This window comes from Diorhabda carinulata, chromosome X (genome assembly GCF_026250575.1).
Source record: "Diorhabda carinulata isolate Delta chromosome X, icDioCari1.1, whole genome shotgun sequence".
NCBI classification, from domain to species: Eukaryota; Metazoa; Arthropoda; class Insecta; order Coleoptera; family Chrysomelidae; genus Diorhabda; species Diorhabda carinulata.
In genome coordinates, this window is record NC_079472.1 from 43,682,371 (window position 1) to 43,706,048 (window position 23,678).

Genomic DNA, 23,678 nt, shown 5'->3' on the forward strand with positions numbered 1-23,678 from the left:
AATTTTCCGTGCGCGCGTGACAAATTTTCATTCTCTTTACACAAGTTATACGAGCGCGGAAAAATCCATTTATGGTCGTGTAATTATTGATACTTATTTTTATACTTACTAGAAAATAACGCAAACAAAGATAAGAATTAAATTCAGAACATTTTATTTTTAAAGTAATCATAGTATATCGTAATAGTACCAAACATGAAAAAATAAGTAGAAGAGATGACATTCACACATTTAATTGCAGGTTATATCTACTCGTTGATAGTATACAGGGGGTAATTGGGAAATTTGTTTCAATAATGAGCATAAAGACGTCATCAGAGTGGATAATAATAATCAGCAATTCAAGACAGCAATTTTCGCCCTTCTGTTATAGCGTCATCATAGCAGCGCTCCATTCAATTTTGATGTAATCTTCGAATTTTGTAAAAACTGGTCCTTGGATGTAGGGTAGGCCCCGGCTTTTTCATTCACAAATCACAACAAGCACAATTGATTTCGTTCTTATGAATCAGAAGCATGAACTAAATTCAAGTTATTTCTAGCAAACGAATGAAATAAGTATCATTACTATCAACTTCCTCCTTATTGGAGACTTTTGTATTTCTTATTAGAAATAACGTTTTTCAAATTTAATTGCGATTTAATTTCGATTTGATTGCATTGCATTACAATTTTCAAATTAATTTGGTGTGTGAGGGGAATTATGTGTACATACATACAAAATATTTGACATTCAAAAAAATAATGCAGCTAATGAAGAACTAAGAGCTTAGTAAGTGGAAATATCTATAATAAGCATGAGAAAAGAAAAATTGAGACGGGCGTCTTTCATAATGATAGGAAAAGATGTAAACACTCATGCTTCGAAAATTTTAAGATTGAATATATAAATCTAATAATATACAATAATACTCCCAGATATTGTTTTAGTGAATATCCAACTGAAGTTTTGAAGGAGAAATCAGTACAGATTGTAATTGGGTTTATGAAAAAGTATTTTATCTATGAAATCAATACATTCTTTAACAAACGCTACGTTGATAAATGTTAAGATGTAGTATTCTAAAAACGGTCATAATGTTTCTGTCAAATCAAGGTCGATACATTAATCCTTCTCGGTATCACACTAAGGACACTGATTATATGTTTGACGGATATTGACTTTATATAAGCTATTGAGAAACCCAAATTGGAAATACTCTTGAAATTTCATGTTTATATGTAGGTATATACTTGTCCTTGGTCTACATCAATATTAACAACCGAAGCGAGCTATGTTTTTATATTATGTATAGCAAAACCAGACAGTCAATTTCATCATGAGAATTATTCGATTATTTTTATATTGCAAGAACACGCTAAGAACGATGAAACGTATCATATTATGTCATGTCGAATGTTGAATATAAATTGTGTGTCACAGCTCTCTTTTCAGCTACGACTAAGACACCTTGTGTGTGTCATACAATAAATTGAATGTTTGCTATTTTGAATGCTTACATTGTTGGAGACCGATCTTTTCGTAAAGGAAATGTCTACGTATTAGACGTCATCGTTTTTTCCCTATATATGGAACTAGTCGTTCAAAGACTGGAATGTAACAGTATAAATTCTTATACTCTCTCAGATGGTCTGTTTCATTTCCACTCTCAGAGTGATTTCGATTCATAACTCTATTCTTCTATCGTGGTCATTTCTTTAAGTATTTCTATTCTTTTTACTAGATATTAGTACGTGACGTACTAAATGTACATATGTTCATTTATAAATTTTCCTAGATATTTTTCAAGTTAGGTTAAGTTGATAACATGTTTTGTCATACAGAAGATTTATGAAGTTTTTGCTTCTACTACTAACAACTCTGAATATATTTTGCGAGTTCACCTACCAAATGGAAATCAAAATAAAACCTGTTTTAATCATACAAGATTTTTTTTCTTGCTCCTTCAATTTATACTTCTAATATTTGTGAAAGTAGCAGAGTGCATAGCAATCATGCATTTCATATAAATTGTTTATTATTCTTTATACCCAAACTCAACTCAAATATGACATTCTTTTCTGTTATATTGCCTATAATAAATCCTTCTCTGTGGCTCATTTGAACGCAAAATGGGGAAGAAATTGAAATTAAGTACTGCATTGAGAATATGCCACCAAAGAAAACTATTTCGGAGAAAAGTAGTGGAATTAACTAGCTTATATAGACTAAGTCCTACCTGAATGAGTGGATTGCTTCATTAGATGAGAAATTTAATAGAAATGATAAAGTATAAAGTATAAATTAGTAAACTCGGTTATAAACTTGGTTATAAAAAGTATGTAGAATTAATATAAATTGCAGCATTAATGTAGTAGAAATAATACTTTTTTCTCATAATAAAAACGATAAACGAAAAAACGTCGAAACAATAATCATCATTCGGATAAACAAAGAAGAAAATGGAATAAAATAGTTTCACCACTATCCTTATTTCCGATCAAATGAGACCAACACAAGAACAAAAGGGTTCCCCCATATTTTCTTCAATTGTCTTTGCTAGTGAAGAAACACAAAGAGTATGGAAAGTGAGTTGGATTCGTATACAGTTACTTCACGACACTTATATTAACAAGAGATATCTTTGGAAAGGCATGCAGTTTGACAAGCAAGAAGGAACCATATAATCAACAAAATTATCTAATCATTCTTTACATCACTCTTAACTCATGGACACAGAAAACCACAATTTTAAAAAAATGACCTCCCAAACAAAATCTCAAGCAATCAACAATGACATAGGATAATTCACAGAACCCAACATGTTTATGATCTCTGAACAAAACACTCATTAAATGAGCATATCAGAATTCTTTTAGACAACAACATTGAAACATTGGAGGAAAATAACTCATCAAACATAAAATTGAGAGAAAAAACTTTCGCAACATAAAGTAGAACAAATATAAGTGGGGACCCCACAAAACTTTGGAAAAGAAACTCCAATGCGAATATCAATATTCATGTGGTAGGTAATCTATAAATTGATATAATTAAACCGAAATTATGTCGAATCATCATCAGCTTGAGCTATCTACTTTGTTGTACTGCAGACTAAATAATTCGTGAGCACAAAAACCATACCTGGACTTCCTTCAAATTCCTACTCACATGAACCTAATCATGATTCAATCGAATTAAATAATTCACAACTAAGATTAAATTTACACATAAGTTACATAAAATTATTGGAAATGGAAGCCTGACTGCACATCGAAATGGAAAATCAAATGGAATTACGAAAAAGTTGATTGTTTGTTTACAGCTGTTGTTTTGCGAAAAGCTAATATTACATCAAGTTTCGAAATGAAAAAGTTTCTCTGCTTTAATTATTTTAATTCCAATGAAACATAGTACTCGATTACCAGAATTAATTTCTTTCAGTTGTTCCATTAGGGGCTTGTCTACTAACGGTTCGTTTCTTATACGTAGTCAATAATAACGCCTTAACTCCTTAACTAATTTTCTCGTTTCAGGGGATAATTTGTACATATGCTCTACAAGAAATGTTTGGATATGTAAATTTCACTTTGACGAATTAGTTGACGTCGGTATAGTGAATATTAAAATGAAAAATTTGATTGCCATTCCGAGTTCTTCATGCATGCAACAAAAGTTTTGGCCCTTCAGTGTTTTACTTATATTGTATCAATCTGGCTCAAAGATATTTGTACTGGAACGTTATGTCTAAGATAGTTTAGTTTTATGCCAGGTTTCTACCAGGTGGACAGAACACAAACAAAACACAAACTCGGTCCGTTTGTGACAATCTAGAACTTTTGCAGCGTTTGCTAAACTGGTCCACGTGCTCTAGGAATGTTTATGAGATTTATGTAAACGCCCTTGAAATTAGACCAGTATGGTCTATTGCACAAGGGAATAAGCCGTAATGTCTGAGTAATTTCTTTCATTATGTCAAAATACACCCACAAACAGGTATATACACTTCCAGAATACTTCTAAAAAATAATGGGCAACGAAAAACTTCTCCAACCTAATTGGGGGCTACAGAAATTGTAAATGTTTATGAAATGCTAAGCACACCAACTACAAAAACAGAATTAAGAAAAAGGATGCTTTTATAGAACTTGGGAATATGTGTAACCTGTCCACCGCTGAATATGAGCGAAAAAGTTAGCTAACATAAATTTGCTGTACCGAAGAGAGGGACGTAATTATTACCGACGTTTACTTTTGATGTCTGTCATCATGAAACATGCAACTCCTAGCCTAGCAAAAATAAATCACCGTCATCTTGTTTTCTAAAATTTGCTCTGCACCACATTTTCACAACTGCACGACCGTTGTCTCTATGTGAACCGACATTCCACCACTTACCAGGTCCTCATCCTCATTAGCTATACACTATTGTCTTTTCAGACTTGACGTATTAACACGTTTGTGTGTGTTTTAGTCGCTTCGGGTAAACTATTTACAGCCTCCTTCGACACAGCTGTTCCCGATGTAGCTGTCTCGGTAAAGTTACGACCTATTTTTTTATTTGTTTTTTTGTGTTTCTTAATTTTTTTTACTAACCTAGCGATCCTTTTGTCCTCCATTTCACTTCACCTGTTGGGCGATGAGTGTTATTATGAGTGTTTGCATGCTCTGCAGCACATTCAATAGCTCGGGCGTTCCTTGTCCTGATGGGACTAACGTTATCCCAGCACCTAGTGCGTAGATGTCTCTTGCATGAGTGGTGTTCGTGGTTTGTTTGTTTGTTTCTATCTCCTTTGGATTTTTTGGGTAACCCCTGTAGTTCGCCGTGTGCTCTCCTCCACAGTTCTTGCATTCACATTACTTGCTTCTTTGCCCATGGTGAAAACCTTGGTATCTGTAATATTGTACAGGTCCGTCGTGTTTTTTCTGCTCTAACGCACTTATCTTTGTGACATAGGTATTTAAGCTTCTTGTATGACTGCTCTTCTGCGGGCTCCAATGCTGCCATGAATATCGGAACTAATTTTCGGTTGTTGTCGGCGTCTTTTGTGTACGGCTTGTCCGTTGCCATATTTCTTTTGGTTTCAATCCATTTTCCTCACCTCTTTATCAACTTTCATCGCGGGGGTGTTAACATCCAGTCCTTTGATTACCCAATTCTTTCATAAGAAGTTATTATTATTCATAAAATATAGAGAACTTTGTCGGGGCACTGCAATCTGAAAATAAAGTTTTATTAGTGTCTTACCTGACTTTCCGTGTCCACTTTCACTTCACTTCACTAAAGTACGTGTTTACTCGATGAAATTTCTCTGTAGGCTGACGTGCATACTCTGATGTTGAAATTCGTCGTATATATACGACGTTTTCCCCAAAAATATCCCGTCTACATACGTACCTCCACGTTAAAACTTCCGAGCGACCTCTGTGGTATATAAACTTGTTTGTCTACGAGTGCGCATGTCAATTACAGGAATACTGTGTCTTTTTTCTTTCATCGCATCTTGTTACAAGTTTAGGTAAGCAGTGATTGGCTGCTTCAATATGTCAATGCGTCAGCGCGTTACCTGATCCTTTTTTGGCTCTTTCTCAGATGCCGCTCAAAAGACAAAGGTAGTATGATATTCTGTTGATAATAAGATCTCATTGGCACTAGTATATATTGTTCTCGTTATTTTTCGCACTACTATCCTCCTTCTCTTTTTTATAATGATTGTTTCGGTTTCATACATTTTCACTGGTCTTATCATTATATGGCATCTTCTAAATTTAGTGACCGTTGTTATTACTTTAATTTTCAGTATACTCCAATATAACTTTTGAAAATACTAGAGATCTTGTTATATCAGTGAACCGATGTTGGATATACATCCGATATGAAAATTGAAATCTTCAAAAACATTCCAGAGTGCAATTGATTTTGTATATTGCTTATACTATATTATGAATTATGAAGCTTAGCACATGAAGTGAGTTTCTAACAGTGAAAACAGTCGCCAGATTTCAATTTTATCGAAGGTTACAAAGATTATGGAAGCACATCTCAAGTTTCAGCAATAAAAAAACTAATAACAGAAATCGATAACATGAAAACTATTAATGAAGCTAATTTTAACCAAGCAAACTCACTAACATATCAGTTAACCAAATGAACCTAATATAGGCTGCAAAGGTTTTCCAGTATGAAATAATCGAGCGGTCACTATTTGGGTCTACTATTAATAGTAATTCTGTAACCTGACGTACGACCCGCGTTACAAACCGTCAAAGCACGCGATGTTCTTAATGAAGTAGTTTGTGTGGTTAACCTGCAAAATTGACCGTGTATATAATCTTTGAAATTGACTAAATTAATTAATCACATACCAAGTATAATCAAACCTAATATATGTAGAGATTGGGAAGTACTAAAGAGAATGATCAGAAAAATTATTGAATTGAAGAATTGTTATCCGAAATACATTAAATATGAAATGGTTCATTAATACAAGTATACAGTATGAATACAAATACATAGTAACACAATTGTTCTATAGTTTGTGGTACAGTTGTACATCTTTGAGAAACTGAAGTAAGGAGGTGATTTGTTCCGAGTTGTTAAGGACTTCATTGTAGTTTAGGCTAAGCTGAAATTGTCATCTTTCGATGGTATATTTGCAACACTCGGTCAAAATGTGCTTCATGGTCAGATACGAGATGCAGCTGGAGCAAAACGGTCTGGGAGTAGTAGTTATAAGGTATCCATGAGTAAATCTTGAATGGCCGATTCTTACTCTTGTCTTGTCTTGCCTTGAGAGACCAGCGAAGATAATAGGTTGGTTACCAATTGAGCGCTGTATTTGACGTGTTAATAGTGTCCCAATGCTGCAGCCATGTAACTCTGAATTTTCTTTTGAACTGCGATTTTAAATCCTTTCCAATAATTACATTGTCGGTGACGGTAGATGTAGTTGTAATTTTTGCCTGTTGCTCTGCTAGTTCGTTGCATTCGAAGCCAATGTGGGAAGGTAACCAAATTAAAACAACTGCTATTCCTTGGGATGAAATAAGCTGGTACGAGTCATGTATTGATTGGACAATAGGATGTTCGGTAAATATATTTTAGATGGATAAAATAGAGGCAAGTGAGTCTGCACATATGGCGACGAGCTTATAAGGTGGAGAGATTGAATTGATGGCCTGTAGAATGCTGAATAGTTCGCCTGTGTGAAAGTTACGGGTTGATAGGATTAGGGAAGATTTTATGGCAATTTGTGACGTTGTAACAGAGCAGCCTACTACTGTTTCATTTTTGGATGCATCAGTGTATAACATTGTGTGGGTGTTGTATGCTTATTGTATCTCATAAGGGATATGTTGAATTTAGGAATGTTGATAGTCCATGGATGACTAAAGGGGATAGGGGATAGGGATAGGAGACTAGTTTGTTTGAGGATGACGCCGTCAAGCAGCTGTGATAAAATTAAAGGGATAGGTTTTAATAGTGGCAAGGCTGAGTAGTTGTGTAACGTGTTAGAATTTGATGTGAAAAGCGAGTAGACAGGATTGAGGGAGTTAGACGATACGGAGGCTGCATAAGGAAGCAGAATTTGCTGCCGTCCGATCCAAAGAGGGGGCTCATTAGCTTCGCAGTAAATGCTTTCTGCAGTACTAGATAGTAAAGCACCTAAACAGAGGCGTAAAGCTGGTGAGCCGAGAGTCGAATGTTAGACCAAGTATTTTACAGTGATCATCAACGGGAAGGCGGTCATTATTAATAAGGATAGTAAGGGATAATGTAGGTCGTCGTCAACAAATTTGATAATTTTGGATTTTGTTTGTGAAAAAGTTAGTCCTAAGTGATTTATATTTTTACTTAGGGTATTTACTGCTAACTGAATTAGATTAGTTGTAGTAGGAGTAGATGTGCCATGGCAGTAAATAACCAAGTCGTCTGCATATAAGGCATAATTGATGGGAGGCAGGAGATCAGAGCAAATATCGTAGATTCAATAAAGTGGGGCTTATAACCGATCCTTGGGGAACTCCACCAGTCTGGACACAGGTTAACGAGAGAATTAGCAAAGACTTTGAATGTTCTTGAAGTTAGGAAATTCCGAATAAAATGAAATATGTGTCCGGAGATATATAGTGATGTTAATTTATTTAGAATTGACTGTCTGCTGACAGAATAAAAGCACCGCCGTCCATATCAAATATAGCTGCAATGACCTCTTGTTTTTTTATTAAGGTTTCCAGAAATATGGAATTGTTGTAAAACCAGATTGTCTTGGGTCGATCTATGTTTTCGGAATCCCGAATGTCCTTTTGAGAATAAATTATGTTTATCGAAAAATAATAGAAGCTGCTTATTAACTATCTCTTCTAATAATTTGCAAATGGTACAGGTAAGTGATATGGGCCGGAAAGAGTTCGGGGAGGTAACATTTTGTTTAGGCTTTTTGATAGGAATTATCGTAGAAGTACGCCATTGGTTAGGGAATTGATTGGTGATCCATATAAAATTGTTAATTTCTAGAAGCATGCGTAAACCTGTATTGGAGAGTTTTTTAATAAATATGTACGGGATGTCATCGGGACCGGAAGCAGTATTTTTGTATCTACTGAGGGTTGAGGTAACCTCTAAGAAGGAGAATGCGCAGTTAAGAGAGGTAATATCTTTTTCGTCTTTATCGTTTTATTCGTAGACATGGCATATTGTTTATAGAGGGTGCTGTGAAGTTAACTTTATTTTTAAATTTTGATTCAAAGGTTTTTGCCAAAATGTTGCTGATTTCTTCATTTTCACTCACTATTTTATTGTTATAGAATAGAGAGGGAATTTTTTAATTGGAATTGTTTCCTTCAATTTGTCTAATTTTATTCCAAAGTTAAGTGGGACTTGTATCAGATTAATAATGTTCTCCTGTGTTTTATGACTACGATACAAATTAAGTGCTATTTTTTGTTGTTTTATAGCACTCTCACAGCTGGAGTTCCACCAAGGGACAGTTTTTTGTTTGTGACAGATATTATTTTGACCAATGTACAGATTGGCAGCTGAATGTATAGTATCTGTGATTCTCATTATGTTATTGTTTATATCATCCGTGAGAGATAATTCCGATAGGTTGGACTCCGTTTGAGACGTATAAGTTTAATTACCAATACCTTCTGGATAAAGTATCATTTTGATTAGGGATATCGTAGGATATGATAATAGGATAATGGTTGCTATCATAAAGATCATTAGCAGTATGCCAATTTAGTGAAGGGGCAAGTTTGGGGCCACTAAAGCTAATATCAATACATGAGAAGGTGGCGGATGAGAAATTCAGGTTTGTATTTGTATTTAGCAAGCAGGAGCCGGTACAATTGATTACGTTTTCGACAGTTTTTCCTTTTCCCATGGTGATATTGGATCCCCACATTGTATTATGGCCGTTTAAGTCACCTAAAAGAATGTATGCTTGAGGGAGTTGAGAAATTAGGATGAGAAGTTCTATTTCTTTCAAAGTATAATTAGGAGGAATATATAAGCTGCGAATAGTAATATTATTTGGGCACCAGAAGGAAACTGCAATAGCCTCAAGATCTGTAGCGATTTGGAGAGGGGAGGAAAATAGTTCATTAGAAATGAAAATAAAGGTGCCACCGCTAGCTCTCGCGCAGTTGGTGCAATGATATCCTTCAAAGTTTTTTAATTTAGGGAGTTTATCTATTTTAGAGTTTGTTTTTTGTAAACACAAGATTTCAGGGCGCATATCTGATATTAATTGTTGGATTCTTTCCAGGCGAGGAAAAAATCCATCACAATTCCATTGAATAATTTTGAATGGAGATTTAAGGAGTTAATAGTTTAGGGCATTCCGAGTGAGGAAAATTAAGTTCATCATCGGTTTGATTATCTGAAGAAACGCTTGTGTTATCAGAGAGATCCTCAGGATTAAGTTGTTTCTGGAGTCGAGTGAGACGGTTTTTCAGAGATCGCTCTTTTGTTTCAGCATAAAGAAGTCATAAATCATTTAACATTCCAGGGATATTAGGAGTAAATTCTAAAGCATCGTTGAGAGGATCAGAACTACCGTATGAGTTTTCTAAAAATGCCGTGAATTGGATTTCAGAGAGCGTGAGATTGGACGAATTGTTCTTATAGAGGTTCTGAATAGAGATTTGAGAAGTGGGAGTAAGTTTAGGATTTTCAGTGGCAAGCGTTTTAGGTTTTTCCTTACAGGGCTTAGTTGTGTTGTGTAATGTTTTATATGATGGGGCGGGAGGCATTTGGTTTTTTTTATCTATAGTTTTAGAGTCTTCGTGAAACCTTACTAAGAAATTAAGGGTTATATTAAATAGCTACGATTTATAAGTTATAAGCGAAAATCATTGTATTAAAAGTGATTAGTCATCGGATGAATTACATTTTGAATGAATTTTTTTAGGAATCAAATAGGTATTTATATTTCTAGGGATGTAAGGTACATTACTAGTTGAGAATTATTTTGTGCCCGAGCGATAGCGGCAATTAATAGATATGATTGTGTAATTATACGTGATCCTACCTATACCATACTTATTAGATATGAAAAGAGAAAAGAATACAAGGGAGAACTTATTTGAAAACACTTGAAACAAGAAATAAAAAGTAGATTTAAGATGGTGAAATACTTCCTTCCCCTTCTTTCTTCAATCTAATAGAAATACAATATTAGAAGCTGATGAAGAAATTTATAGTCAAATCCATAATTAAAATTTTGTGGGCTTCTAAATAAATGAAAAAAAAAAACAATAAATACACTTTTCATCAAATTATTGTTCATGATAAAGTACATTGTTATTTTCATATACGGAAAACGAAAAGGCTGATGTTATTGTCAATGAACTTAACGTCAAGTATCTGACGTAACAGTACCACAAAAATATATGCTCACTTGATAAAATATTCAATTATAATGAGATTCACAAATTTTATATATTCAAATTATATCTATCTATAACGATATTTAAATATAAAGACATTTCCACAGAATTTTCTTCCAACATGACTCCTTGAATCAACAAACAGTGAGATTAAAAAATCTGAAGCAACATAATAGTCATATTTTCGTTGAACATGGATCGCCAATATAAACAGGTAATATTATTTTTGTCAATACTATGTAAACTATCGTGTCAATTTAATTATTTATACAAGTTTGGATCACTAATTTAGCCAAACCAACTTTACCAAATTGAAAATATTGGCTCAGCCGATCAACATGAAAATATTCGAAGTGATAAACCTAGAATCTTCCAATCACAAAAACGGCTAGTATGTATATACTTTATACAGCGATACTTTCAACCCTTCCAAATAATAGTCTTTCTTCGTTAACGTATGCGAAAATGATTTCGTCTGATTTCTCTATATCTAGTGTATAAGGTGGTAGCCATGACGATCGCCGAAGTGTGATAAAGAACGGTATCCTGATGAGGAAACAATTCCTTCTCCATCTCCTTTTTTGAAGATCTCAAAAACGGTTGGCATCACATTTCCGCCTGATGAAACCAATCCACTGCCACTGTTGGTTATCACAGTTTTTGACCATCCCGAACGCTTTTCGACAGTCAAGCTGATACGACCACGTTTCAATCAGATACCCAAAATTTTGCGGCCTTTAATAAGGATACAGAGTCGCCGTACGCAGTTATTCTAATTCCTTTTTCATTTTCGAAGAAGTACTGCCTTCTAAAAAGAAATATTAAATGACAACTCGATACTCAATTTTCCCCATTTCCATACAAATCTTCACAATGATACACTTATACGATTGTCAAACAGAAGTTAGGTCCAAAATGGACAAAATTTCATGCGTAAATATATTTACCATTTAATATTGTAAATGCTGATATCTTGAGCTGAATTCAGAAACTTCTCAGACAACCTTCATGTTGCCATTTCAAATTATGAAAGATAAGTTAATCTCACTTTTTTATAAGAAACTTTGAATAAAGAAGTGTCTTTTCGAAAGCTGCAATATTTCGTCAAACATGAATCTGCTTTTTCTATCATAAAATTAATATAAGATTATTCCATTGTATAGAAAAATATGTGTCGTGAAAAAAGTAGTAGGCAAATTAGATGGAATAAGATATCAAAAAATAGTAATATCAATATTTAATTTAGCGCAGATAAATGGAAAATAAGACCAAGAGAGGTAAAAATTAGCAGTATAAGAAAGAGATAATGAATCCAAAATCTGTAGGAGAAAAATTGTACTCCATAAACTAAGAAGGCTCTATCATATATTGCGTATAGCACAAGATAGGACGTACATAAAAAACCCAGCGTTTGGAAGTTTATTATATTCAAAAGAATGTATGAACATCGATTTTTGAAAACTGAAATCATTTTCAATGTCAATAATATGAGAGCAAGAGATCTTTAGTTGAGGTGAGGTGAAAACTTGACATTATTATTTAATTGAGGACTTTCTTTAAAGATTCTGATTTGTATTCTTCTTCTCAAATCACATAATTGATGACACTGCTGTGATCTATCCAGATGTCTTGAGCATGCTAAATATATTTCTGTGATAATGACGCACTCACATTATAATCACTCATATTGTTCCGAGTATAATTAGCTATTTTCAGTACATCTTCCAATCTAAAGTAAAAAAATTCTCAGTTGGCGACGATCTTTATTCTTCGACAACTACAAAAAATCTTTTAACTAAATTATTTAAAAAGAATTAGCTAGTATAATAAATGTGCATCGGGGAAGCAAATTAGTTCGTTGTTTAATAATTTTTATCTTAATTCCAGTATTCTACTTTTGAAATGAATATACCTCATACCAAATCAGAATCAAAGTGTAATCACCTATCCACTAAAATATATAGTTGGTAACTTGATTCATGGAAGACGTTATTCCACCTTTCAATCACAACAAAAAATATTGATTCTCACCCCTATTCACTAACTGCATGAACGGTCATTGAGTAATAAGTTTTTATCATTGAAACAATTTATATTAGGAGAATGAATTATTGTTAACTGAAGGAAGGTTACTGTGAGCTGGGATGGGAAACTTTTATCCAGTGTCAGAGAATTTGAAGGGCGGATGCTGACCAATACACTAGTGGGGTTTGTAGAGGAAATCGAGATAATTGCTTAGGGATTTTGGGATCAATATTTTGTATTGGATAGCCTTTAGTCTGGATCTCAAAGCAATAGAAGTCAGAAATCTCTAACAGTAACAAGCTTAAAGGAGGAGTAATACTAGGTAGAAAAAACGTTAAATGATTCACTAAGAAATGCCCCTTAAAGACTGGGATAGAAAAAATGCTGGAAACCCTCATTACTGAAGAAAATTTAGTTATTGAAGAGATAGAAACCATTTTCAAACTTTTTAACAAGATAGTAACTAATCATTCAATTAAATATAAAATGATATCTTTTGTCATTCAAATTTAAAAAAAATGACTTAAATTATTTCAGTTTCAGACAGTTTTCTTCTCTTTGAATTCATAAATTTTTCATAGATGTACTCTACTTCTTATGATTACTCCACATCCAAATAAATATAAATTAACCTCATTATATGTTCGATTTGTAGTGATTGTATTTGTGAAGGGGACATTAATTTTCCGATCCTACAGTGCTACACTATTAATAAAGATATTGCTTTCAACCAGACCAATTATCTCTAGTCTACTTTTTGATAGATGACGTAATCAATTTGAATGCTTAATCTTCTTTCAATTGAAGTGGTGTCCAATTACCATCCAATATCACGATATACATATATTAAAAATCAATCTTACTTGAACAATACCTAATACTCAAGTTATAGCAACCATTATGCACAGGTTACGAAATATTCAGGTGTACTCGTAATATTCCATTGATATTTTTATACGTTTGCATCTATCTGGAGTAACTTTTACCACAAAACTCGCAAAATGATGAAACTTGTTTCAGCTGTTGATTGTCAGTTTTTGACAGATGCTGAGAAGTAAATTGCCTTCAACTTTGTGGACATCAAATAATAGGGTGTGTGATTGTCATAGTCATCGTGAAAAAAGTGCGGTGTACATTACAGTTTCCAGCTTATGGCTTATTTTTTAAGTCTTGTTTGAGAAGTTTTTTAGAGTAACATTAACCATGGACTATCAATTAAAATGAAGCGTGGATTTATACGATTACTGAATACGATTTAGGAGGTGAATAAAGAGTGTGAAATGTGTTTTCGTATTCTATGAACTTTATTAAAAAAGGGATCTTGTCTTTCGAAAAAGATACCCTCACATCCCAGTTAGCATTTACATGATACCTATAAAATATCGACATTATAGTAATTCCAAAACGAACCAATATACAGTATGAAACAGCCAAATGGAATGAATTTGTTGATGAATAAATGGGGGCACGTTATGGAAAATGTTTCGGCACGTCGATTTCTTCAAATTCAAAATGTTCGCAATGAACGTCTTAGTAACATGCTAATCTGGTATAAAAATGTCGTTAGTTATCATATCGGGCGTAACTGATCCAATCGTAAACGAGATTCGTTTTTTTAAGTCATCTTAGTTCGGGGGTTTAGCTTTCTGTACAATTCTATACAATACTTCTGACATATCCCCACGAAATTTGTGAAATAAAATAATTTTTTTTTCTAAAGTATTTTTTGTAATTAATTTAAAAATACTTAATATTTCTGAAACAGTTGAGGTAAACGCATGAATTATGTCTAAAATTTACTGAAGATTCAGAAAATGACAATTTTTTTCCAAAGTGAACACATCGATATAGTCAAATGTGAAATAAACGGTGTAATTGAATGGATATTTCTTAAAAATAGTTCAGTGTGGTACGTGTTAGTGAATTATTAACGTGTGAGTTTTAGTGAATAGTTAGGTTGTGAATAAATCACGTATGTAAGATACGCCGTGTGTATGAATTCATTAGTCATATGAATTCATTATTCATAAATTGTTTTAATAAATAAGAATGTCATTACAGTTGTAATCTTCATCAATTATAGAGAGCAGAATGAGGTTTTGAGAACACAAGTAAATTCTCTTAATTTAATACAGAATAGTCAGAAATTCTGGAAAAAAAGTTCAATCAGTAACTCAAAAAAAAAACGATAAAATACACTATTTAATTCCACGTTGTCCATGAAATGAGATTTTATTCTTCAAGCTCTTAGCTACGACCCCACCAAACATTCTTTCAAGTGTCGTGAGCACAGTTATTACACCTTTTAATTGACAGCCTTCCCGGGCGATGATAACACGCATCTATGGAATTCCGAAAAGTGTCAACTAGTATGTTATTTCAGATATCTCTAGAGAAAGTTATTTAATGTGGATCTTTCTGGAAATCTATAACACATTCTGTATCTCCGGAAGAACACTACTTAATAATTGCTTAGGATTATATTTATTTTATGTTTTAGTTTTTCTAGAAACATTGTTTATAAGTTGGATTATTAATTATAAATGCCTATTTTTCAAAAGAATTGTAGATATTAAGTTTTATCGTTTCCTGGAAGCCTGCTAAGGAAATTGCAAGGATTGAGGATATTATAAACATATGTTATTGGAATTCATTTTATTTTTTTCTCACAATACGCATTCAAAGCTTTTTTTTAAAACGTTCATTTTCTTTTTTGCATTTTGTATAACTCTTCAATCGTAGCACATAGGTATGTGCATACAATGACGTTTTTGATGTCCCCTTATTTATTTCTAAGCTGCTTTGTATTTTATTTACAAATTAACCTTTCTCATATATTATTGATTTGATATATTATATTATTGACCATCAATGATTGAACTCTTACTCCATGTGCGTATACTAGAGCTTACTTTTTTGATCCTATAATTTGTTTCACAATTATCTGAATTTTATTTCTGCTTCTACCAGACTAAAATTTCGGGTTACCATATTATAATCAAGAGAATTAGAATGTGCATCAAAAAATCTTATAACAATAATATTTCTTATTAATAATTGAATTATTTTATTGAAGCTATGCATTTATGAAGAAGAGTTTGTATGAGATCTTATACCTAATAAGATCGAATAGATTTGTAATACTTCAAAACATCTTAGTCACTTCAAACTAAAAATTAGTAGGGAGTCAGAAGTAGTAAAGGACATATACTCGTATAAACGCGCAATTCGATAACCAAGTGAACTAGTTTATTTCCAGTCTCTGAAGACGATAACTTGGTTATCGCGTCAGATAGTGTAATTGTGAGTGTTGGTGTAGGAGAAGTGTACACTGTAATATGCAATAAATAGAAAACCAATTTCTTGTACCATTCCATTAATTTTCGTATGCATCGATTCAGATGACCTCTGGCCATTGCTTCAGTAGATGAAAGGTAAGAACAGAAATATGTCTATTGCAATTCTAACGGTATGGTAAGAACTCACCAACCATTTTGATGATTGTTAGGTTTATATGACAAAAACGAAAGTTTTTCTAAAAGAATATGAAAATTACTTAAATTTCTCATTTCTTATACCTTATTTTATATGGTTTTGATTTCAAGTTTCCTTTCATTAAACTTTGTTTAATAACAGAAAAAGTCTCGATGTTTTAGCCTATTGCGGCCTTTGATCAAATTAAAATTGGACAATGACAATTTTCATAATTATATTGATCACTAGATCACACAACTTCATATAATTTGTCATTATGAATTTTTATTACTTAAAATAAGTGGCTCAACCTTTTTGTTTTTATGTATGTGATTTTAGGTATCTTCTGTTTTAAAATTAGTTTTTTAATGATTTCTGGAAGAACGATAAAATTTGACGTTTCGACTTTTCTTTAAGTCTTTATCAAAATATATATTTCGAATACGTCTTCATCGTCTGGGAAATGATTAAGTGAGATGTGGTGGCTCTAAGTTAAATTTGAGTGTAAATTCATAGAATTCAAAATTCAATATTCAAAATGACGTTGAAAAAAAAACGCAATATATATATATATATATATATATATATATATATATATATATATATATATATATATATATATATATATATTGATAAAGACTTAAAGAAAAGTCGAAACGAAAAACTATAAAAAAAACAGGACAACAAGTTATTTATAATAAATTATTTCATAAAATTAAGAAAAAACAAACGAATAAACTCAATAATCTTATTAACAAAAAAATCAATTCAATTTTTAAAAGCCATGATGACTGGATTAAAAATATTTGAAGTACAAAGACACCCAAGGATATTTTACAGATTTTATCGTTAGTGCCTAAATTCAGTATTGAACCTATAGTTCAATCAAAACTATTATAGGCAACATTGCTTACATAGTCTCTTTCATACAAAATGAACGAGAAAGAAATGTTATAGCGAAAGCAACTAACATTTTAACTAACCACAATCATGAATCGAAACAATCTTCGTTAAAATCAAAGAAACTTTTGATAATATGATATTACCACTGAATTATGTATTGTTAGGATTGGATCTAATATCCCTATTTAGTAATGTACACTTAAATATATGCCTTACAGCTCTACAACATAAATGGAGCGATATAATTAAAAATTGAAATCTTAATAAAGAAACTCTATTATAATTAATAACATTCATTTTTAACAACTCATATTTCTCTTGTAATAATAGAAATTACCAACAAATTTTTTGAACACCAAATTTACTATAGAAAAGGAGAATACTGAAAAATCGTTACCTTTTCTTGATACTAAATTCATAAGAAACGAAGATTATAAAATTTTAATTGACTGGTTAAGAAATCAATAAGTTCTGGAAGATATATTAATTATATTGTATTTTACCATAATTTCAGTCCCAGACGATGAATACATAAGTATTCGAAAGCTCGCAAAATATATTGTTATATAAGTTAGTCCACTTTGGTGTTTCCTTGCCACGTTCCCAATGAAAAACTACTTATATTATATATATATATATATATATATATATATATATATATATATATATATATATATATATATCCCAATGAAAAACTACTTATATTATATATATATATATATATATATATATATATATATATATATATATATATATATATATATATATATATATATATACAGAGCTCAATAATCATAATTCAAATTTACAGGTGACATAGATATGGAGTTTTTGATTGTCGTTGATCTTGTGTGTGTTGGTGTGAGCTTGTGAACTTGAATTTTTGTAGGTTAGATTAGGTTAGATTGTTATGAATGAAGTTGAAATTGTATTGTGTATTGATGTATTGTGTTAATCCATAAACAGAAGTGAGGTCAGTTGTTACATTATTATTATTGTAGTGATTCATGAAGTAATATGATGAGGGGGAAAGGGAATGTCATTCAATTTATAAGACTATGAAAAAAACTGAATAATATTGAGAGCTTCCAACGTCCCCGAAAGTTGTTTACTCTATGCTCTTCTTAACGATATGAAACACACTATTAAAATATGATGACAACTTGACAAACTCGTTAAATTCATATAACATGTTGTGATCTTCAGAATTTAGAGTGTGTATCTTGTCTGTTTTTCAGATAGTTTCAGAATTCATATTTTCCATTCAATTAGTTGGAAACGATATCCAATTATTATATATTTTTTCAAGTTTCATAGGATATTTTTTCTTTCATTTAGACAAAAGTTTGAAATTAAAAATATCCGTGGAGTGTGGGAGGAATTAGTAGGACCAAATAGGTAACAGTTGTTCTCCACGGATGGCTAATTCATTTTGGCACACGATGCACAAAATTTCCTGCATGGAAACCGTAAGCTTTAAGAAGTAAATTCTTTCGAATACCTGTAAGTTCACCTTTTTTATTCAGCATAGTTTCCAAATAATTTGAAATATTGTGAAGAACACGCGAGAATATCTTAAAGAGTGGTTTCAGAAACTATGGATAAGACAATAAGAAATATACCGAGTGCACCGTTTTTCTAAAATTATCTATTGTAGGTATATATTTTCAGGTTTTTTTGCAGATACAACTATCAATGTGGAAGGCAAGCATACAAATGATCGAAAGTAGGCTAGTGAACTTGTGAAATTGCTACTTATTGCCATATATTTCAAAGCTCTCAGGAGTATATCGATGGTAGAAAAGCTTTTGTGAAGCTTATCTAGACTAGAAAAATAGAATAAGACCATAAAAATGGAATCAAGCGTCTTAGTGAAGAAGGCGTCTTCTTACTACCATATTTCAAATAGTCTTCACAATTTGACAATTGCTTAACTAAAACGTGACAAAATGGTAAAATGTCAATGTTAATGTTATCTTTGTTTCTATATCTAAAGCAGGATCTAAAAGAAGTCTCTTTGCCGCAAAAGCGAATATCATAGTGATTTTAATATATTCTTGGCATATCTGATTATTTCTTTAACTTTGAACAATTTTCGATTCATGGGTAACCAGGCATAAGATAACATCGAGGTGAACTGCATGAACGTTAAATGGGAAATATCCTATTAGAAAACAATGAAGTGTTCTGGTGAAAAGTATGCATTTTAAAGATATACCGATTTGATTTCACAGCAACGATAAGCAAAATCTGTTTTCGACTGATCATTCTTGCTCCTCTTATTTATGTCTTCAGGCTCACAATAATTTTGCAAGAATAAAGTAACCACAACTATCGATCCTTTCACTATTTTTCAAACAGTTACTTATCAAATCACAAGCACTCTACATCGTGACATCGTGTATCTATATTTCCGACATTTATCAGCCATTTATCTATATGACATCAAATAACCATTCAAATTACATGGAATTGTTATACATACCTAAAAAATAAAAATTGATTCCGTGACTTCAAATTAGCAATTGAAGAAATGTCATTCTTTATTTTCGTAAATTGTGGTAGGGTTCTAATGTGGAATTACGCAATTTCTACTTAGTCAGTTTACATGATTTTATTATCAGATATTTCTCAATTCATGCAAATTCACTTTTTTTGTCTCGTACACAATATTTTTTAATTTTCTAATTACAAAAACTATTCGATTTCTCAAAAATTTTAATACTTTGGTCCGTCGATACTACCGACTTCAAATATTCACTTTCGAAGCCTTTGTGATCCGTTTAGATTTGATATCACACTAATACCTATAGTACTGGCAATCTACTACGCCAAGTTACGCCATTTATGATGTTACTAGACATCTTTAGCAAGTTGCAATACTTCATGAACACACTGTATAAGAATTTAAGAAACACATGAACCCCCCACTAAGTTGTGTCAAAAATGTATACAATACAAATACTGCTAAAATCTAGAAATGTAGTAAATTTGGAAAGTACAATGAAACAGATATTTGAATAAACATAAGTTTATCTCAAAATATGATAATCTAAGCTGATAAGTATTAGAATATAGATAAGTTGTATATATTAAAACAAATAAAATAGTTCTATAATTCATCACATATAATTCATGCTCGTAAATATTTAAAAAATTTAATGTTCCAAGATACGATAAGAATGCTGCAAATAAGTGGACTAGTGCGTTCAAATTTTTCGTTTACGGTTGTCTATTCAACAATATTTCACACATTATAGATACCAAGGTCACTGATAAATGGGTTAAAGGTTAATTAAGCACTAAACACTAAATTTGAATTCCAATGCTGTTGTGGATGGCTTAAATAGGATTGCTATGAAGCCTGCGTTGCCAATATCGACAAAAAGTTTGCATAATATAATAAGAATAATTCATCATATGTACAAAATAAACCAAAATTTTTGGTATAAACCACTGTTTATAAAAAACATTGTGACCACATTCGTTGTTTGCGTTGTTTGTTTGAATAAACTCTACAACTTAATAACGTAATTTTCAAAATTAACAGTGAAATGTTAATTTGACTGTATATAAAATTTGAAATACAATGTGTTATACAGTTGTACGATAGGCAGCCTTACGGGAAAAATTGTATCAAACGAGTACTCCAAATGATCAGAGAACTTTCAAAAAAGCCATAGGTCCATTGTCAGAAAGCATTACTGATTAAGGCAAAGGGCAGATTCTGCGAACAAGCTATGAAAGTAGTAGAGCTACTCTGCGAGTGGCTGTAAAGCGAAAAGACTTCCCAAAACAATCACAATCTGAAATTCCAATGTACCTACCTTCTAACATAATATATTCAACACATTATGTCAAAAGCAGAAAAATTCCTGATAAGACAAGTATAATAATATTAGTATTTTTCTCCGCAATTCGCTTGCCACGCTGATCTTCGCGGAGCGTCCGACTGTACTGTACCCTTTAGGGGTTTTTTAATTGCTTGATTGGATAAATTATTGAGAAGAAAAAACGGAGTAGTTGGAGATAACTAGGTGGAATTATAACAAAAGAAGAATGAAATGAAGACCATATAGGAAAAATTCACGCCATTTTGTAGGTGCTTGTTAGTATTATTCGTCGTACATGATACAAGGTAAAAACGTGTTTAGTCGATAAGTAATTACTGATTTTAATCTAGTTGCATACGTGAAAAACCAGAATATTCTACGGAGAAGCGATAATGTCTGATATCAATAGGTGTGAAGCACACTGCCGCGATGTTATTTTACTAGATGAACAATGCAAGCAGGTAATCAGTAAGTTGGTTATTTTTTGTGATAGATAGTTTGGTCCATTTGAAATGTTTTATATTATGAAGTGCTATTCAAGGTATACTGAAATAACTGATATTAGTGACTATGTAACCGAGGCATTTGGTTCAAAAGGGGCCTTTGGCATTTGAGAGACATTGCAAAAAAGCTGAGGGTACACACGAACCCTGTTGATACTGTAAATGTGAAAAAATTTGTCTGCAACAAATTTCAGAAATTGGAAGAAACAATATAATATAGTTGTTTGATGACATGCAAGATAGGAATGAGTAACAAACATCCTTGGTGGTCTTATAACGGTTTATCCTTTATTCACTGAAGAAGATGTAGACGTGAAGAGAACTATGCTTTTTCACACGTCTACTGCTATGGTAGAAATTATAATAAAAAATTATGTTCAAGAAAATCCGGAATATTTTGAAGCTTTTACTGCTATATACCGCATTACCAAATCAGAATGTACAAAGGTCCTTGTAACTTAGACATTGAGCTCCGAAAGAGAAGGAAGGAACGAATTCAACCAGATCACACAATACCGCAAAATATAGGTACTCTATCAAATCGCCTTAACAAAGCGAAAATAAATATATTTTCCAGAATATCAAGTAAATGTCTGGATTATTCAAGAAAATGTCAATGTATCCTTAGAAATATACAGAAAAAATTTGAAACTTCACAAAATATTATTGGTAGATCCTTGGTTGTATACTTGTACATGTAGTTGTTGCGACAAATATTTGGATGTTACGATGTTCTCAAAAATGGACTAAAGCTCTCTATGAAGTAAGGACGAGGGAACTCACTAATCTTCATTCACATAAAATCTAACGTCATTGATATCGAAACATATTTCAATCGCCAATCAATTTCGTAAATATACCAGAAACAATAGGCAAAAATGGGTCAAACGAGGTAATTTTATTTGTTTATATCGTTTCATTCAAGTTTTCAGAGGTAATAACGCCGAAAATATTTAACGACTTAGCTAATGATAAAAACCAGGTTTAAGAAATATCCATATTACTATTCTTCACAGAAGAAGATCTATCTCAATTAAGATAATTTCTCTTAATCACGTCATGCATATATTGAATGGAAACTCCATCAAATTGATATGAATTACCAATAGATTAGAAAAAAAAACGTTTATCGCAAAAAGTTCTCTAGATGGAAATGATATGTGGTTGATCAGTCCTTGTATCATTCCTTTGGCATGTCAAGTAGTTACTATCTAAAATTCAAGAATTGTGGAGATAGTATCATCATCTACTTTTTCATCGTTTTTTTAACATGTTCACGAAGTTAGCAGTATTGTATGAAATCATATATCACCTGTTAAAAATTCGAGAGTATTCGTATCTAGATATATGAACGAGTAAACAAAGTTTTCGGTAAAAATTATTTTTGATCTTGAATTCCGATTAAGAAGACAGAATATGAAAATTACAAATCTGCCTAAATACTGAGGACCTGCAGGTCGCAAATTTTATAAAATTTTCTCTTGAAATGACATATTTTCTTATTTGTCTCTTTTGTTTGCTCTGTTACATACACTTACACGTTTGTGAATACATAAGAAAAAATAAATATTTTGGATTAAATATCATGAAACTATTGGATTTTGTGGCTAATTTCGATGAAGAATTTTTTGATATTTATGCTCTTTTAATATTTTGATTGAAACATTTTAACTAGACAATTTACTACTCAATTCAAAGGAATTGAATTGTATTATCCCTTGAATATAAGGTTTTCTCATGAATGTCACTAACTATTTCCAATTTATTTTTTATTCTCAAACTGTAAGGTGAACCTAGTTGAATGACATGAATAAATGTAATTTCAGCTTTGTTCTACAGTTAGTTGGTAGAAAGAGAGGAATAAAAGTAGATATGGAAATGCAACAATTTTGCTTCATTGATTTTTGCAAACTAGTTCTGGATGATAATGGAGTTTTCTAAGAATATCGGAATTTTTATTTATTTCTCGAATAATGTTTATGTATACTACTAATAAGAATTCCTAAATGTTCATCCTTCTCATCTACTGATATCTGCAATATAATTACGACATACTCTAGCAGT

General features: G+C 32.0%; 1 protein-coding gene across 1 annotated transcript in view; it reads left to right on the forward strand.

Annotated features, from left to right (window-relative positions):
- The window catches only part of LOC130901654 (prolactin-releasing peptide receptor), a 404,435-nt gene that overhangs the window by 108,402 nt on the left and 272,355 nt on the right, over positions 1 to 23,678 (forward strand). The gene's annotated exons all lie outside the window — the stretch shown is intronic.